Genomic DNA, 17,865 nt, shown 5'->3' with positions numbered 1-17,865 from the left:
TGTTATTGTATCTAATATTGAATGCTGTTAGCTATAAGTACTTGAATTTCTGTAGAAATAAGCTTCATCTTCAAGCCAATGTTAATAAGGTAAAAATTTTGTTACGAAATATTTAACCACCTAAAAGGGGCACTTTTCATATAAAAACTATATGTATTTCTTTGCCAATAGTAACTTTTAAATAACATTTTCCTGTCATTTTGACATTTTTTTTAACAACTTGTTAAGTACTTAAATGACACTTGAAATCAGAACTCTCCTTCTTTAATCTGAAAATCTTTTCTGTCTATTGAATTAATTATAAAAATCCAACTACATTAAATATATTTTTTTTATGTTCATAAGAGGCTTAAAAAATGTACTAAGTTCAATTCAAAGAATTAATATAACAATAAGCCGTGAGGTATTCGTAAGTTCGCAGAATCATTTCCAATTGTAATTCTGATTGTAATTCTAGTCATATACTAGGTTAGTTAAACAACCACAAACGTGCCAAAGTACAGTTGTATTATATTTTCTTTAGTGCATCTGATTTGGTGAAGCCGCTTTAGATGAACACGATTGTTGAGTTTGGCGCTAAGGTTCGATGTTTTAGCGGGCCCACAAGAAAACACTCCACTTTTCACGTGATTCATTTATTTCTTCCACGTGTATTTCTTATGCTAATGAGTGTGTGTATGGTGTGTGTGCCGTATGCGAGTCGTTATTATACAAGCCGTTTGATTGTAAGCGAGCCGTTTAAGAGCTGCTATGATTGTAAGCGAGCCGTTTGTAAGCGAGCCGCTATAAATTAATCGCCCTTACTCGCGGTTGTAACCAAACTGTTCTGTCCGCCGCTTAGTAACAAGCATAGAACCTAACATGTAAGCTTAAAGCGCAAGATGCAACGGTTAATTTCCCAGCACGTAGGCTGGCGCTTAAGAATAAGTATGAAAATGAAAGAGAATGAGTGATATGGGTTAACCCATTGGTGGCTGCGTCGGGTCTGCTGGGCAGTTAGCGAATTTCGGCGGCAACATTCCCCCCCCAGTAAAGCTGCTCTCTTCAGGGGGTTGCTTTGCTCCAAAACAGCCGACGTCTAATACAGCTACTTTAGCCACGGGCCGTTGAAGAGTCCCGTTGGCAGTTCTGATGATCACTCGACGCACCTGGTTGTCTTTGGCCAGGATTGTTTGCTCGACTATACCTTTTGGCCATCTATTTCGGGGCAGAGTCTCGTCCAATATTACAACGACGTCTCCAGCTGCTATTGGGTGGTCTCTTCCTAAACCATTTTCCTCGCCTGGCTAAATCTGGAACGTATTCGCGTACCCATCGTCGCCAGAATTGATCGGCGAATTCTTGTACAGCTTGCCACATGTGCTGTACGGTATGTGTGGTTTCGAAGACTGGTTTATAGCCGCTTGCTGATCCTAGTAGTAGATGGTTAGGGGTGATAGCCTCGTCGTCTTTGTTGTCCAGAGAGACAAAAGTAAGCGGTCTGGAATTTAGGATGAATTCCACTTCCCAGAGTGCGCTTTGTAGGCCCTCGCTCGTGAATTTTCTCGCTGGGCAGATGGCTTAGAGTACTGTCTTGACGGAACGAACAAGTCGTTCCCATGCTCCCCCCATATGAGGAGCGGCTGGTGGTTTAAATTTCCATTTGATGTCATCGAACGCCGGTTGCACGGCGTTGAAGTTGATCGTCTGCGCTTTGTCACAGATAATCTTTTCAGCAGCTTTGAAGTTAGTGCCATTGTCGCTGTAAATTTCTCTCGGGGTCCCGCGATGCAGTGTCCAAAGAGCACGCCATATAGAATGCATATAGAACGCACTGCCCGTATGGTTAAGCAGGTGAAAATAACGTCCCATCTTTTTTCGCTTCGCCGTCTTACAGCAACCAAGAAGGGCCCGAAGTAGTCGATACCGACGCAAGTGAAGGGACGTTGGTAGGCAGCCAGCCTGGCGATGGGCAAGAGAGCCATTTGCGGTGGAACAGGCATGGCGCTCTCATTTTTACAGCGTTGGCAAGACTTCCGCATGCCTTTGTATAAGGCTCGTAGGCGTGGTATGTAAAACATGCCTCGAATCCTGTTAATACACGTCTCATGGGATGTGTAGTGCATTTCCCGATGATACCAGTTCACTATGAGCCGAGTAATGTGGTGCCCATATGGGAGCAGTATTTGGTTTTGGCCGTTTAGGTTTTCTGCTCGCCCTCGGGTACGTAGGAGCTGGTTTTCATCTAGAAAGATATTCAAACATATGAGTTTAGAATTTGTTTTTAAAGGTTTACCTCTCGTTAAGTTGCGAATTTCTGGGTTGAATTCAGATGACTGCGCATGCCGCAGTAGGAGTGTGCGTGCCTGCTGAATCATCTCGTAAGACACCTCTGTAGGTGGCGATGCCTTCTTTTGTTTCGCTTTCAGTTTCTCAATGTAGAGAACAAAGCGCGCGAAAGCTCGATATAGCCTGCGCCAGTCGGAAAAATATTCCGCGTTAAGTTTTAGCTCCATCGGCGAATTGTCGATGAAGAGTATGTTATGCCTGACTTCAGCATTGTTTGGTGGCCCCAAATCATCGCATTTTGGCCACTCGTGTTGATCCTGCAGCAAATAGTTTGGACCGTGTAGCCAAGTTTATATTTATTGGCGTTGATTGTTTTAGTAGCAAGATCTGCAGGGTTAAGGTTGGTTGGAACCCAGTTCCATTGGCTAACGTTTGTGAATTCCAGTATTTCGCCCACGCGGTGCATGACGAATTGCTGAAACTTTCGTGGATCCATACGAAGCCATTTGAGAACAGTCTTTGAGTCGGACCAATAACAACTCGAGTTAATTGACAAACTTGGATTGCGTTGGATTCGGTTACTCAGCTTTGCTCCGATAACTGCGGCCTGCAGTTCCATCCTTGGTATAGATAGTGGACTTAACGGTGCCACTTTCGCCTTGGAGGCCACGAAGCTGAGGTAGGTTCTTTCCCCCTGGCGTGTGCGAAGGTAGCAGACTGCTGCGTATGCCAATTCGCTGGTTTGGGTGTTTTGGTGTTTTGTCGCTGTCTAAAACGTTGCGCTTCATCCTGGCGAACTTGCAGATGAATGTGAATACGTCGGAGTTCGGCATCCAATATAAGCCGAGTACCTTTTCTGTTGCGGTAATTTCGACAGCTTCGGGGAGTAGCGAATCGCTCTTTAGTATTCGTAGGACCTCCTTTGAGTTCGAAGACCAATTGCGTATGTGGAAACCACCTGCTGCATGGATGTCTCTGACTTGAGTTGCGATGTTTCCGACTTCCACGTAGTTGTCGCCGCTGTATATAAAATCATCCACGTAGTGGTAGTCCTTCATGGCTTGTGCTGCTTGAGGGTACTGTTGGCAGAATCGATCTGCATTTTTGTCACGAATAAAGTGTGCAATGCAGGGTGCGCAATTGATTCCGAAAGTAAGCGCTTCCATAACATAGACGTTAGGCTCTTGCCTCTCGGATTTGCTGTCGAACCACAGAAACCTTTGCGCATGGGTGTCTGCTAGTCTCACTCGGATCTGGTGGAACTTCTCGGCGATATCGCAACAGATCGTCACTCGTCCCACTCGGAATGAGAGTAAGAGGTCAAACAGGGAGTTTAGGAGATCTGGACCACTCCAGATGTAGTCATTCAGGGCCTGGCCGCCGGATTGGGCGGCTGCGTCCCATACAAGCCGGACCTTCTCTGGTTTATTTCGATTTTTAGTTATGAAGGTTGGTAGATACCATGTCCGTCTGTTTGGTGCAGCTATTTCCTACGGCGTCAGCATGCGATCATAGCCCTTTTCGACGAGGTTTTCGATTTGCTTGGTGATTTGCTCCTTCAACTGTAGTTGTCGGGAAAATTGCTTTTGTAGGCATTTAAGCCGTTTTAGTGCGTTTGCGTAGCTATCAGGTAATAAAACTTCAGGGTCTTTCCACATTAGACCGACCTCTTTCTTCTGGTGATGATAGCGGTTTTGCTGTGGTAGCGTCTAATGAGAACGCTTGTTTGATGATCTCATGCAGCTTGGCGTCTGCGTCTCGGCATCCACACATGTGAACGCTGACATTAGCTCTAGTGGCCCTTGATGGCGTGGAGCTTTGTAGTGCCCATCCCGGGCACGCGAGGTTCCAGTTATTTGTGCCGATTAGGATGCTTGGGCGTGCGTTGGTGTATGATGCTATCGGTAGTCCCGCTAGGTGAGGGAATTCTTTGGCGAGAGCCCTTATGTCGATAGACTGTACAGGTAGATCCGGGGTATCTACTCTGTGAACCTCTTCCAAGTAGAATTGATTGCCATTATGTGGATTGGCAACCGTAAGCGTGACACGTTCCGATGCATTTTCTTCGCGTGTTGTATCGTTGGTCCATGTTAGGCACAGTGGATCTGGAACGCCTTTTAAGCCGAGTTGCTTAAAGACCTTGTTGTCGATGAGCGTTAGTGCCGATCCCTCATCTAGAAATGCAAAAGTGTTAGTGACTTTCGTTTTATTGATGATTTGTATTGGAATGACACGGAAATATGTTGAGCCAGACTCTCTGGATCGTTGGGTGTGCTTGCCCTCCGGCGTATGCACGTTGGTGACCATAGCTGGTCTGTTTGGGCTGCTGGATTTCGCAGCCTCTGGCATCGGCTGCATCTCATGGATCAATGGGTGATGTTTGCATCAGAAAAGACATCTTTCGTTGATGTGGCGTGGCTTTGAACGATGGGCAGCTGTGTATTTTGTGCCCAGGTTCGTTACATACGACGCACGTAATTTCCTTGACCTGCTCTTTAGGTGCCTCTGTGTGATGATTTAGGCTTCCGCTCTTCTTATGGTAAAGCGGCGATGTTACCTGGCTTGCTGCTTCAGCTATGTCGTAGATCCATTTGCTAAAAGATTCCATTGATGGTACCTTAGAGTCTTTGGGAAACATTGCCCACTGCAGCTTCAATTGTGTGGGGAGTTTCTCTAGTAGCTCTTGTACGAGCATTGGGTTTTGCATGTAACCTGTGAGTCCACATGCTTCCATCGTTGAGTAGATGTTTCGTACACACAGTGCGTATTCGATAAGTGGTTCAAGCTTATCTTTTATTGCGGGTAGTTGCCGCGTTTTTTCCAGTAAGTTGTGCAAAATATGCTCTGGCCGACCGAAACACATACGTAATATTTGTATGATTTCAGGGACCATTGCTGGTAACAGGAGTTTGGATTGAACTAACTCACGTGCTTTTCCCTTCAGGCTAGCTTGCAGCCGCATAAGATTTTCTGCATTCGTATACCCAGCGATTTCCGTACTTGTCTGAAAACTACTGTAGAATAGAGGCCAGTTCTGAGGATTGCCATCAAATGTTGGAAGCTCTTTCGGTATCGCTTGACGGGCTGCAAGTTGTGCGGCGCTTGGTATTGCTGTGTTTAGGTCTATGTCCATTCGCACTTTACTTTCTGGATAGTACGATGCAGCCCTGGTTTGAGTATTTGTGAAATTCCAGGGAGCCATCGGCGTAGCACTTAGGTGCGGTTCACGTGTCGTAGCATGCGTGTTGTTTGAGGTTAGGAACGGCAGCTGCGGTGCCTCGTGATCGTAATGCCTCGTGTCACGCACAGCTGAGTGTGTGACCATCGCTTTTTGTTTGGCAGAAGTAAAAATAGGAACAGCCGTCCTAGCTGTGTCCGGGAATATTTTTGGCGGGCATAGTCCAAAGTCCCGATCCGGTTCTGGTAGCGGCGCCGTTGGTTTTGCTGGTGACGAAGTAGCCTGAGGTTCGCCTGCTCGTGTGGTATTTCCGAGGTTCTGCAGGGCGTTGCTCAATATGGTTGTGATGACTTCCGATGACACGTTGACGCAGTCGCAGTTCCAGCTGTTCTCAGATTTCTCGTCTATTACTCCAACGCAGTCGAAATGATACCAGGAACAGCATCGATTGCATTGCACCATGCGGTCATTGTCTTCCTGCATGCATTTCTTGCAATGATATATTCCACTTGATAAGTCTTTTGTTGCCATGGTTTACCAATGAGTTTATACTTTTAAGCGATGTTGATTAGTTATGTGACCTATGTAGGTCGTAAACGGTTGACCGTTGAGGTTATGTATCACAATTTAGTGATTGGTTATGCAATCATCGAGGTTAACCTCTATATGATTGGCGTGTAGAACCGTGGGTTGACCCATCAAGTTGAGTTAAATAATTAACTTTTTCGGTTCATTTAGTGGTTTACCACTGTTAGATTAATTTATAGAATTAATCTGTAGAATTAATTTATAGAATTCATTCATTGCCTTTATGGCGTAATTTATAGAATTAATTTATAGAATTAATTCCTGGCATAATTTATAGAATTGTTGAGTTTCGCGCTGAGGTTCGATGTTTTAGCGGGCCCACAAGAAAGCACTCCACTTTTCACGTGATACTTCATTTATTTCTTCCACGTGTATTTCTTATGCTAATGGGTGTGTGTATGGTGTGTGTGCCGTATGCGAGTCGTTATTATACAAGCCGTTTGATTGTAAGCGAGCCGTTTGAGAGCTGCTATGATTGTAAGCGAGTGTAATTTAATATCTGCCGTTTGTAAGCGAGCCGCTATAAATTAATCGCCCTTACTCGCGGTTGTAACCAAACTGTTCTGTCCGCCGCTTAGTAACAAGCATAGAACCTAACATGTAAGCTTAAAGCGCAAGATGCAACGGTTAATTTCCCAGCACGTAGGCTGGCGCTTAAGAATAAGTATGAAAATGAAAGAGAATGAGTGATATGGGTTAACCCATTGGTGGCTGCGTCGGGTCTGCAGGGCAGTTAGCGAATTTCGGCGGCATCTTATTCTTAAACAATGAAGAAAAAAGTAAACCAAAACTGTCTTTCGTAATTTAATATCTGCATTTAATGTGCCAAGAAAGTGAAGACATTAGCTTTTTAATGGAAATTTACGTTGTTTATTTAGTGATCGTTACTTTTGGTATACAGAATTTAAAACTAAAGCCTCATACTTCATTCCTATAAAGTCTATTAGAGTTCCCTTTACCTTGCTATTCTCTCTTCGAAAAAAGGTTCTTTATTCATGCTTCAATTCTTCTTTTGTCACATGTATTTAAATGTTTTTATGGTCTTTAGTTAACGACTAATTTTGATTTAACCAGATCAGGGCACTTCTCACATGAGTGCTAATTGAACTGAATTTAAAATGAAAGTAAACAAAACGAGAAGCCGCAAGTTTGAATAAAGAAAGTGAGTTGACTTCTGTTTAGAGGGAATTGAGCTTCATTGGAGATGTGAAAATTCTTAAGCCCCCAGTTCTTGTTTAGTTCTTCAACCAAATGGATCGAACATTTGCTGGCTTAGCTCTTTGGCTATGGTTTCTACTGTCTTCTGCTACGGCTTCCAGCAGTTACAGTAGCAATAGTCACCTCAAACGCTTTAGTAGATCGCTTATCTTTCCGCCCACCACACCGACACGTTTACAATTTATTGGCGGTATCGGTATACCTGTTGATGGTTTACATTTCGAATCAGTTACATCTGGCTATGTGTTGAAAGCAGAATACTTTCTGCCCACCAATTCAACAGAGATCACGCGAGTTAACATCTTGGCCAAGACGTGTTCGAGGAAAAAAGAGTAACTTTTCCCTGTGTTTATTTACTTTTTAGTATTTTTTATTATAAAATTAAAACCTCCGTCTTGTTTGACGTTCAACACACAATTATCATTTTTATTCGGCGACAATGCCGTTCTCTCCTTCAGTGAATTATGTATATATGTATGTATGTATATATGTATGTATGTATGTATATATGTATGTAAGTATCTATATATGTGTGTAAATATGTATGTACGTATATATGTAAGTGTCTATATATGGATATATGTATGTGTGTAAATATGTATGTACGTATATATGTACATATGTGTTATTTGTTGCCCTTTTTGATGTGTTGTCCATGGTAGTTGAAGGTGAATTCGTTGGTGTGGTGACCGGGTAGGTAACTCCTCCCCTCTGGATTGAAGTAAGGGCCATAGCGGTGGTCTGAACGAAATTAGTAGCGACTGGTGGTGGTTTGAGAACAATTCATCCTCTTTAAAGGATTAAAATATAGTTGCGCTTTGATTGCTTTCAGGTGAGGTTGTCTATGCTAGGTTTTAAGTCTATTTAACACCAACAAAACAAACTCCCTTTCTGGTTCCAGAATTTCCGGTTGTTCTGTCCATTGATGATTTCTTGTAGATAATTTGTATCCCACGTTGGGGCAAAAAAAAAAAAACATAATTTTATCTTTAAGAGGCTTAATACTATATCTATTATAAATAACATGTTTAGGTATTTTCAGATATTTAGTCTTGTCATTGGTAATGGTATAATGAATGAATTTATAATCTTTAATTCTGAACATTGGAATTTTTATGTAAAATATTACATTAGTTTTGTTTACAAATGTATCTATTTCAAGTAATCTATATAAATGTTCTTGCGATGAAATTGTGACATTTCGTTTTTCTAAAATTTCTGTGATCTTGCCTTCTTTAGTTGAAAAAAAAATAAATTTTGGGATAATTTTAAGCAAAAAAAAAAAATAAAGTATTATTTAAATGGTTATACATAACATCAATGCTAAGGCCAATTCTATTTAAATATTGACGAACATGGATTTCGTTGTGTTCAGTGCCTAATTCCTTATAGATCTTATTTTTATACTTTTTTTTTTTTTTTTTTTTTTTTTTTTTAAATTACTTATAATATTCTGTTTGTTATTATCGGTTGATCGGTAATGTGTGAAAATTTTATAATTATTTTATTATTAACGTTTCATTGATGATTGACATTGTTTATTCATTTGTTCATGCTCCCTTTAATTACCCTAAATTCCTTTCTTTTTTTTTTTATTCTTTTTGTGTAATAAGTATGTTGTTGTTAACAATAATTAGGTATATATGAAAAATCGTATTTAATAATTTTTTGTTTGCTTGTGTTTTTGTGTTTTATATTATATATGTATATGTATACCTGGTTTTTTGCTTTCTTGTCAATCGTTTTATTTTTGACTTGTGAATTTTTTGCTTTTTCTTTGTAATAAATGTGACCCCTTATCTTTAGTGACAATATGTTTTGAAAAGCGAGGAGTCAATTTATTTCTTCTATTTTCTTTTCTGAATACTGTCTCGTCAGTTTCCACTTATGGTGGATCCTTCCTTTCTTCGTTTAGTTTTAAAGTTCGTTTTTTATTTTGATCAGATATTTGTTGAGCAATCGTGGGGTATATTTTTTTTTGATAAAGGTCTAAGTCTTGTAAATAATCGTGTTCGTTAGTAAATTTTAATGCTTTTTGAAACAGGTGGGTTCGACCCGAGAATAATTCAAAGGGTGTGAAATTAGTTGCAGAGTGTATAGCATTGTTGTAAGTGATCAATGCTTCAGCGATGATATCGTCATGTATTGTGGGAGTTTTTTCAGTTTTCCTCTTTTCCATTATTAGTCTGTAAATTTCTGTTAAAGACGAATGAAATCGTTCAACAGGGGCGTTACTTGAAGACTGTTGAAAAGATGTGACATGTCTGGTGATATTGTATTGAGTGCAAAAATCAATGAAAAGATTTCCTGCGAACTCTGCACCCTGGTCACAAACAATCTTTTTAGGTATGCCATGAGTGCACATAAAATGTCTGATTGATTTTACTATATTTAGGCTATCTCTTGCTGGTATAGTGTACCCAGCAGCAAATTTTGAAAACTTGTCTATTATTGTTAAAACATTTTGATGGTTAATGGTGTACAAATCGATATGAATTATGTCTAATGGGAGTTTTGGAACCTCTGTTTCCTGATAGGGAACTTTTTGCGGATGTCTATCGTATTTCAGGGTTTGGCATAAGTCACAATTGTTTATTGTTTTTGTATCCTGTGTGGTACGTTCTTCCAAAACTCTGTGCATCTAACAAGTTTATAGAGTGTACTGTTTGAAAAAAACTGTGAAAAAACCTCTTGTACTATTTTGAATATTGTGTCAGTGGTAAAAATTGTACTAGTTTTATTTGGTTTTAAAATAGTTCTCAAAATTCTAATCACGACTTTTTTATTAAAAATGGGTTCTGATATAATGCGGCGAAGTTTGTTTTTAAACGGGCTTTCGATTTTGATGTTAGAAACTGGATCTTTGTTAAGGATAATTTGGATATTAAAATCGTTTAAACATTTTTCCGAAATTGCTATAAGTTGTGAAATGTTCTCCAGGCCTGAATGTACGGTTTCCTCACATGTCGCATCGACTGATTCTTGGTCATTTAAGTTGATATCAAGTGTTGTTCTGCTCAAGGCGTCAGCAATCACGTTTTGAGACCCCTTTTTGTATATAACTTCGTAATCGTACTCTAACAGTCTGAGCTTCCATCTCACCAATTTGGAATTTGGTTCCTTGAAACTCATGTCAGGGGCTTATGGTCAGTGACAATTTTAAATTTTTGACCAAAAAGAAACGGTCTAAAATACTTAATTGCCCAAATTATGGCAAGCATCTCTTTTTCGACGGTAGAGTAGTTCGCCTCGGTGTCCGTTAGTGTTCTGCTAGCGAATGAAACTGGCTTGTCCGATCCCAAGTTTCCTTGAGATAAAACAGCCCCTAAAGCGACATTACTTGCATCTGTAGTAAGTATAAACGGTTTATCGAAATCAGGGTATATTAGGATCGGGTCATTACATAACAAGGTTTTACAATATTCGTTTTGATAAAGTCCTCGTCAACAGTAACCTTTGATTTTCCCTTCAGTTGTTTAGTTAGTGGTTTTGTTATTTTAGCAAAATCTTTAATAAATTTTCTATAATAACCCATGACACCTAAGAATGATTTAATTTGTTTCTGTGTAGTAGGCAAAGGGAATTTCTTTATTGTCTCAATCTTTGTCGGGTTTGGCTTTACCCCTTCGGGGGTAACAATGTGACCCAGATATTCGATTTCCTTTTTCAGGAATTCAGACTTATCCGGTTGTAATTTTAAATTTGCATTTCTAATTTTCTTGAAGACTTTTTTTAAATGTTGGATATGTTCCTGTAAGGATGGGGAGAAAACAATGATGTCATCCATATATGCAAGGCAACAGGTTCCAAATAAGTCACCAAATAAGGAATCTATTACCCTTTGAAAAGTTGCAGGTGCATTAGTCAGGCCAAAGGGCATTCTGATAAACTCGTAATGTCCTTCCTCCGCCGAAAATGCTGTTTTCTGGATGTCGTCCTTGTGCATCTCTATCTGGTGGTAACCACTGGCTAAATCCAGTATTGAAAAATATTTCGATTTCCCAATTCTATCCAAGACATCGGTTATTATTGGCATAGGGTACTTGTCTTTTATGGTTTTCTCATTTAGCTTTCTAAAATCTACAACTAGACGCCACTTTCTTTTTCCTGAGGCATCGGCTTTTTTTGGCACAAGCCAAATCGGTGCACTCCAAGGAGAGTGACTATGTCTTATTATTTTATTATCGAGTAATTTTTTTAATTGTTCCTTTACCTCAATTCTTTCATGGAACCCATACCTATAGGGTCTTGTATAAATCGGGATATCATCTTTAGTCAAAATCTTATGTTTGACTTCGTTTGTAAATGATAGTTGCTTACTGTCGTCATAAAAGATGTCAGAAAATTCAACACAAATGTCTTTTAATAATTGGATTTCTTCTGAGTTGATATGGGCAGTTCTAATTACTTTGTTAAAATCAAATGAGCTTAAATCTGTTTCATTATCATTTTGGAAAGCGATGTTTACTTCTATATGCTGACCTTTGGAATATGAATTTACTTGAAGGGGTTGGTCAAAACATATACTTTTATGTGAATCGGAGTAATTTGTTATTTCGACCCAACTGAAGTTATTTTCTGCTGAATATAATCCGTTTGAAATAAAAAGGTCATTATCTAGTTGTATTTCCTGACAAAGAAAAGTGCCTTCTTTAAGGTTAACAGGGATCTTGATTAGTTTTCTGGTTGAATGCTCAATCTCTAGCTTCTCTCCTGCTAAATTTTCTTTTGTGAGTATTGGGAGTTTAGCATTTTGTGTGATCAACACGAAATTTTCTAAGTCTACTTTTGATTTCAATGTTTTTAGTAAATCGATTCCTATAAGGCCATCGAAAAATGAATGGAATTTAAATAATAAAAATTTTAGTGTACCAATTTGGTTAAATTCATTAAACATGTCTAGTAAACATGCTGATTATAGTGCATGTGTATTTATAATTGTTTTTATAATTCTTGGCTCGGTTAGTTTAATATGTTGTTCACTTGGAACAAATTGAGGGTCAATAAAAGAAGTAGTAGACCCTGTGTCGATCAAAAGGTTTAATTTTTTACCAAATGGGAATTGAATTTGAACATATGGTAAAATCGAGCCATGTGTGTGCTTGGTTATGTAGCCTGCTTGGATGTTGAGGCTACATACTGAAAATTTTGGTCATCATTAATGTTGTGCAACTCATCTCTTTTTTTTATTTGATTACTGTTGTTTGTGTTGGATTTTGCAGACTCGTTAGAGAAGTTGGAATTTCTAGTTTGAGTACTATAGTTTCCCCAATTTTTCTGTCTCTGTCGGTCACTTTGTTGCTCATTGTCGTACTTTTTTTGTTTAAATGGTCTTTGATTGTTGTTACTGTAATTATTTGTTTTTCCCTCTTGAGACCAATTTCTCTCCCTTTTTTGTTGGTTTCGGGGCCCAAACGATTCCGAATTTCGACCATTATACGTTGTTCTTTCAAAGCTCTGATTTATTCGCCTAGCTTCTCTTTGACTAGTATAAACTTCCTTTTCCGCAATTGCTATTTCATATGCTGTAACGATATCCGTGGGGTCTCTGCCTCGAACTATTGAACCTAAAGGTCCACGAAGTCCCTTCAGAAAAGTGGTTAGACATTGGTTAAGAAACAATTCTTTCTTTGTTTGTATGATAGTTGGATTGGTATCCTTTTGGTCCATGTGTTTAGTAGAGCTCTTTGAATATTTGTGATTTTTTCGTATAATATCTCTACCGGATGGCTTTGCAGTGTTAATATTTCAAGTTCTGCTATTAGATTATACTCGGTTCTTTTATCGACAAAGTGTTTTATTAAGGTATCTTTAATTTCATTCCAATTATGTCGCACATTTGATTGATACAAGACTTCATGAGCTTTACCCTGAATTTTGTTCCTGATTGCTCTCAAAATCATGATCCCTGCAGGTGTCTGATCTGCTCCTTTAATAAGAATTAAAAACTCCTCAACATTGGTAATGAATTCTTTTAGTCCCTCTTTATTTCCCTCATATACAGGCATAGACTGAATCAATTGTAATAAATCAGATATCTTAAACCCACCTAATGGCTCCTGTGTTTGTGGGCCAGTGGGTTGGGCTGGAGGAATCTCCTGATCTAAAGGCATTGATAATTCGAAACTCATTGGTAATTCGAAAAATTATTTTTTTTTGAATTTGTTTTGTTAGTATCTAGTCTCTTAGATCGTGTTTCTTACTTTTTAACTTAATCGTAGCTTAATATATCTTTCTTACTTATGTTTTATTGTAATTAGTGTTATGTGTAAGCAAGGTGTCCTTCCTTCTTATTTTTTTGTTGACTCACGAATTGTTGTCCGTCCGTGTGGCAAGTGATGAAATGATGGTTTTAAATAGTTGTTGTTTTATTTTGCGGTTGTGCTGAAGCTAACTGAGATTGTTGCTCGTTGCAGTAGTCCCAACTTCTTTTTTTTTTTTGAATCTGTTGACTCACGAATTGTTGTCCCTCCGTGTGGCAAGCGATGAAATGATGGTTTTAAATAGTTGTTGTTTTATTTTGCGGTTGTGCTGAAGCTAGCTGAGATTGTTGCTCGATGCAGTAGTCCCAACTAAGGGCGGACAGTCGTCAGCCGTGAATTTCACCAGATTAAGCCTTGTTAATAAAAAAAAAATTATTATTATTTTTGAATAGACAAGCTTTTATGTGTATTCAACATCTTTATTGTTGTTTCAAAATTGATATATATGTATATTTTTTTGTTTTTTTTTTTTTTATTTTTTTTGTTTATTATATTTTTTTTATTTATTATTATTTTTTTTTTTTTTTTTTTGTTTTGTGGGTTTTTTTTTGTTTTTTGGGTTTTTTTTTGTTTTTTTTTTTATTAGCTCTGTCCAATACAGCAGGTTCCGGTTACACATACACACAAACTTGTGGGCACATATAACCGTCTAGCGCAATAAGAACACGAAAAAAAAATTTGTACAACAACTTATGTGTTGGTTTAAACAGCTTATGTATCGTTTAGCTATTTGTTCTCCTCCTTTTTTTTTTTGAGTATAAAAACCAGAAAAAAAAACCAGCTGGTTTGCCCCCTTTTACTTTGGAGGGTCCCTTGGGAATCACAAAGTTGGGGAAAGTTATATTATTTTTATAGTAGTGTTTTTTGTTTATAGTTTTAAATATTTTATTTTCTTTTTTTTTTTTTTTTTTTTTTTTTTTGAGTATGAAAACCAGAGGTTGGTTTGCCCCCTTTTACTTTGGAGGGTCCCTTGGGAATCACAAAGTTGGGGAAAGTTATACTATTTTTATAGTAGTGTTTTTTGTTTATAGTTTTAAATATTTTATTTGAATCAATTTTGTTGTTGGTTTCTTTTTTTTTTTTTATCTATATATATATATATATATGTACCTTACCCCTTTCACTTTCGGCTAATATTGTTGGGCCTTTGCTTGCTCAATCTTGAAGCATTCGAATTTCACAGCTTGATGTTTAATTTGCACACACTTTGACTTCTGTCTACTTTTCTTTTATATATATTATTATTATTTTTTTTTTGAAGATCGATGTTGCTTCCAAGGCGGTTAAAAATTAAATGACTCGCTGCCCAAAGGTTAGGAAACTACAAAACGCACTCCAAAATTTGCGACGCCACTCGTCAAACAATTCTGACTGTCGCGACATCGCTGTCGTTCTGTTCTAACGGAACACGTAAAGCCACCAAAATGTGCGACTCGCGACGCGGTCAGACGAAAAAGATGATAAAATAGAGAAGCTTGTCGCGAAGCAACTTTGTACCGTTGCGGCATCTCCGTCACTCTGACGAGACATGCAAGTCTGCAAAATGTAGCAAACGACAATGTCGCCTGTTACGCAGCTTGTACCGCGACGCGGTCAGACCAAAAAGATGATGAAGTAGAGACGCTTGTCGCGAAGCAACTTTGTACCGTTGCGGCATCTCCGTCACTCTGACGAGACACGCAAGTCTGCAAAATGTAGCAAACGACAATGTCGCCTGTTACGCAGCTTGTACCCATATACATGTGTGTATGTGCTTATCGGGAATTGCTGAATTCGGGGGAACGAATACACCCGAAGCAAAAATTTGAAAAAGATGATTAAATATTTTAAATTCGAGTGAAACTGAAAGGCAACACCAACATCAATATCATGGAGTACACATTGACGATTTATACATATGTATGTATATGTATGTACATATGTATGTATATGTATGTACATGTTTTGTTGTCTTTATCGCTCTGTCCGATACAGTTGGTTCAATCGCAAAATGCACTGGTTTAGCACACTTAACCATCTCTAGCACGATTAGGCAACAATTTATGCATTATTATAAATTTTTTTTTTTTTTTTTTTTATTGCCAATGCAATATTTGTGAATCATTATTTAAATACTTTTCGTTTTTTTTTTTTTTTTTTTTTTTTTTTTTAATGAAATATTTGTGAATTATTATTTAAAACCTTCTTTTTTTTTTTTTTTGATACTTAGATACTTATGCATGAACGTAGGTTCCTTCGGGGCACTTTTTCCCGTCCCTGAAGTCGTTAAGTTGCGCCTGCGCCAGTTAACATCTTGGCCAAGACGTGTTCGAGGAAAAAAGAGTAACTTTTCCCTGTGTTTATTTACTTTTTAGTATTTTTTATTATAAAATTAAAACCTCCGTCTTGTTTGACGTTCAACACACAATTATCATTTTTATTCGGCGACAATGCCGTTCTCTCCTTCAGTTAATTATGTATATATGTATGTATGTATATATGTATGTATGTATATATGTATGTAAGTGTCTATATATGTATGTATGGATATATGTATGTGTGTAAATATGTATGTACGTATATACGTAAGTGTCTATATATGGATATATGTATGTGTGTAAATATGTATGTACGTATATATGTACATATGTGTTATTTGTTGCCCTTTTTGATGTGTTGTCCATGGTTTGTGTAGTTGAAGGTGAATTCGTTGGTGTGGTGACCGGGTAGGTAACTCGCGCGTCTATCTCAAACCGATGACCGTATCGGCCAGAGAGAAGGAGACAAATGGAAATGAGCAGTTTGACTATGGTGCCATATATCGTTGGATTATTTATCGTGGCATTGAGATGATATTGGACAATATGGGACTACCCGGACGGAGTTGTTTGCTACGAGTGATTTGTGAACATGCAGCTGTTCCCTTGAGCCATGAAAGCGGTTTACTTGGCGAGATTCTACACATTATATTAACTCCATCGAGTTCGAATGACAAACTAACGCATCGAATGGATGGTGAATATCAAGAGTCTGAAACGAGTCTGGCAAACGTGGTGGTGATTGTAATGCAGCCTATGCCAAAAAGTGTTCAAAATCACCCATGGATCTGATTAGTATTATAATGAAAGTGAATAAATGAAAATGAAACCTGATTGATTGTTATACAATGATTTCATTAAGTTTGGTGACAATAAGTGAATGTGATGTGTCCACGTAGCGAATGTTAGTTAGTTAGTTAGTTTTTCTGTGTGTTTAACTAACTAAAGCCTATCTAAAACTTTGTGTAAGACAATTTTTTTTTGGGGCGCACAACATAAACTGCAATCACGTACAACCAGGTGTGACAATTAGTTTTCGCACACGTTGTCAGCATGATCTGCATGCCCAATCAGCATCAGTTGTAATTAAACATACGAAACACCCAAACAAACACACACACACACAAAGGGAGAGAGTAACACAAATACGCAACACAATGTATGCAATATATACGTTGCGTATGCGTGATGTGTGAAATTATTACGAGAGATCGGTTACTGAGGGGGAAGAAACACAACTGTTTCATTCCTCTGCTTAATTCAGTTAAATTTAAATACCAAATACAATTTATATGAATTATATGTATATATATATATTTGAAGCCGTTAATACATGCCACTAATACAAATTTAAAAAAACTACAAATGTTATGAAAATCAACTAACGAAAAAGGCTAAATTCCCCCTGATTGATTGTTTAATTAATGAAACTATCCCCAAGAGTTAATGAATTCTTCAATTTTTGAATACAAGTTTTAAAATACAAACATTAAATATAAAATTTATATATTTAAACTTATTTATTTTGCTAAAAATCATATTAAAATTTAAAATCCAGTTTTGATTAACTTCAAAAAAAGGTCGAAATGTAGACAAACACCAAAAACGAAAGACCCGCCTTATTACACATACTGTAAACCATGTTTTTTGAATATAGTACAATATACTATAACAAAAATATTTGGGCCCCACGGTTAGTTGGTTAAGGCGAAGCCCTTTACACTAATTGTGATGGCGTCCATAAAAAAGGTGGAATCTGCAGTTGCAAGGTTTGCCGTTCTTTTTTCGCTTCATGTAGTTTGAATTCCCAACTACTTTTAGCGTTGAAGATATGGTATGGCATTTACAATTGTGAATTCTTTAGCGAAATCTTTTGATGATAGAACTTGGTGGTTTTTGAAATAGCTATACAGACAACCTGCTCACCTTTTGTGCTGCCTATGATTTAAAATCTTACAAATAAATTAGTAAGATTGACCTGAAGCCCCGCTCAAACAAAGTTTTTTGATTAATTAAGAAACTTTTATCACATTTATCATATATGCCATGGGCC

The 17,865-nt window shown here is 37.9% G+C and overlaps 1 pseudogene; it reads left to right on the top strand.

Moving 5' to 3' along the window:
• Positions 1-7,285: 7,285 nt before the first annotated feature.
• LOC124461965 lies at positions 7,286-16,633 on the top strand (annotated as a pseudogene).
• The last annotated feature ends 1,232 nt before the right edge of the window (positions 16,634-17,865 follow it).

This window comes from Drosophila willistoni, unplaced genomic scaffold, assembly GCF_018902025.1.
Source record: "Drosophila willistoni isolate 14030-0811.24 unplaced genomic scaffold, UCI_dwil_1.1 Seg779, whole genome shotgun sequence".
NCBI lineage: Eukaryota > Metazoa > Arthropoda > Insecta > Diptera > Drosophilidae > Drosophila > Drosophila willistoni.
This window is presented reverse-complemented; position numbering and strand designations above follow the sequence as displayed.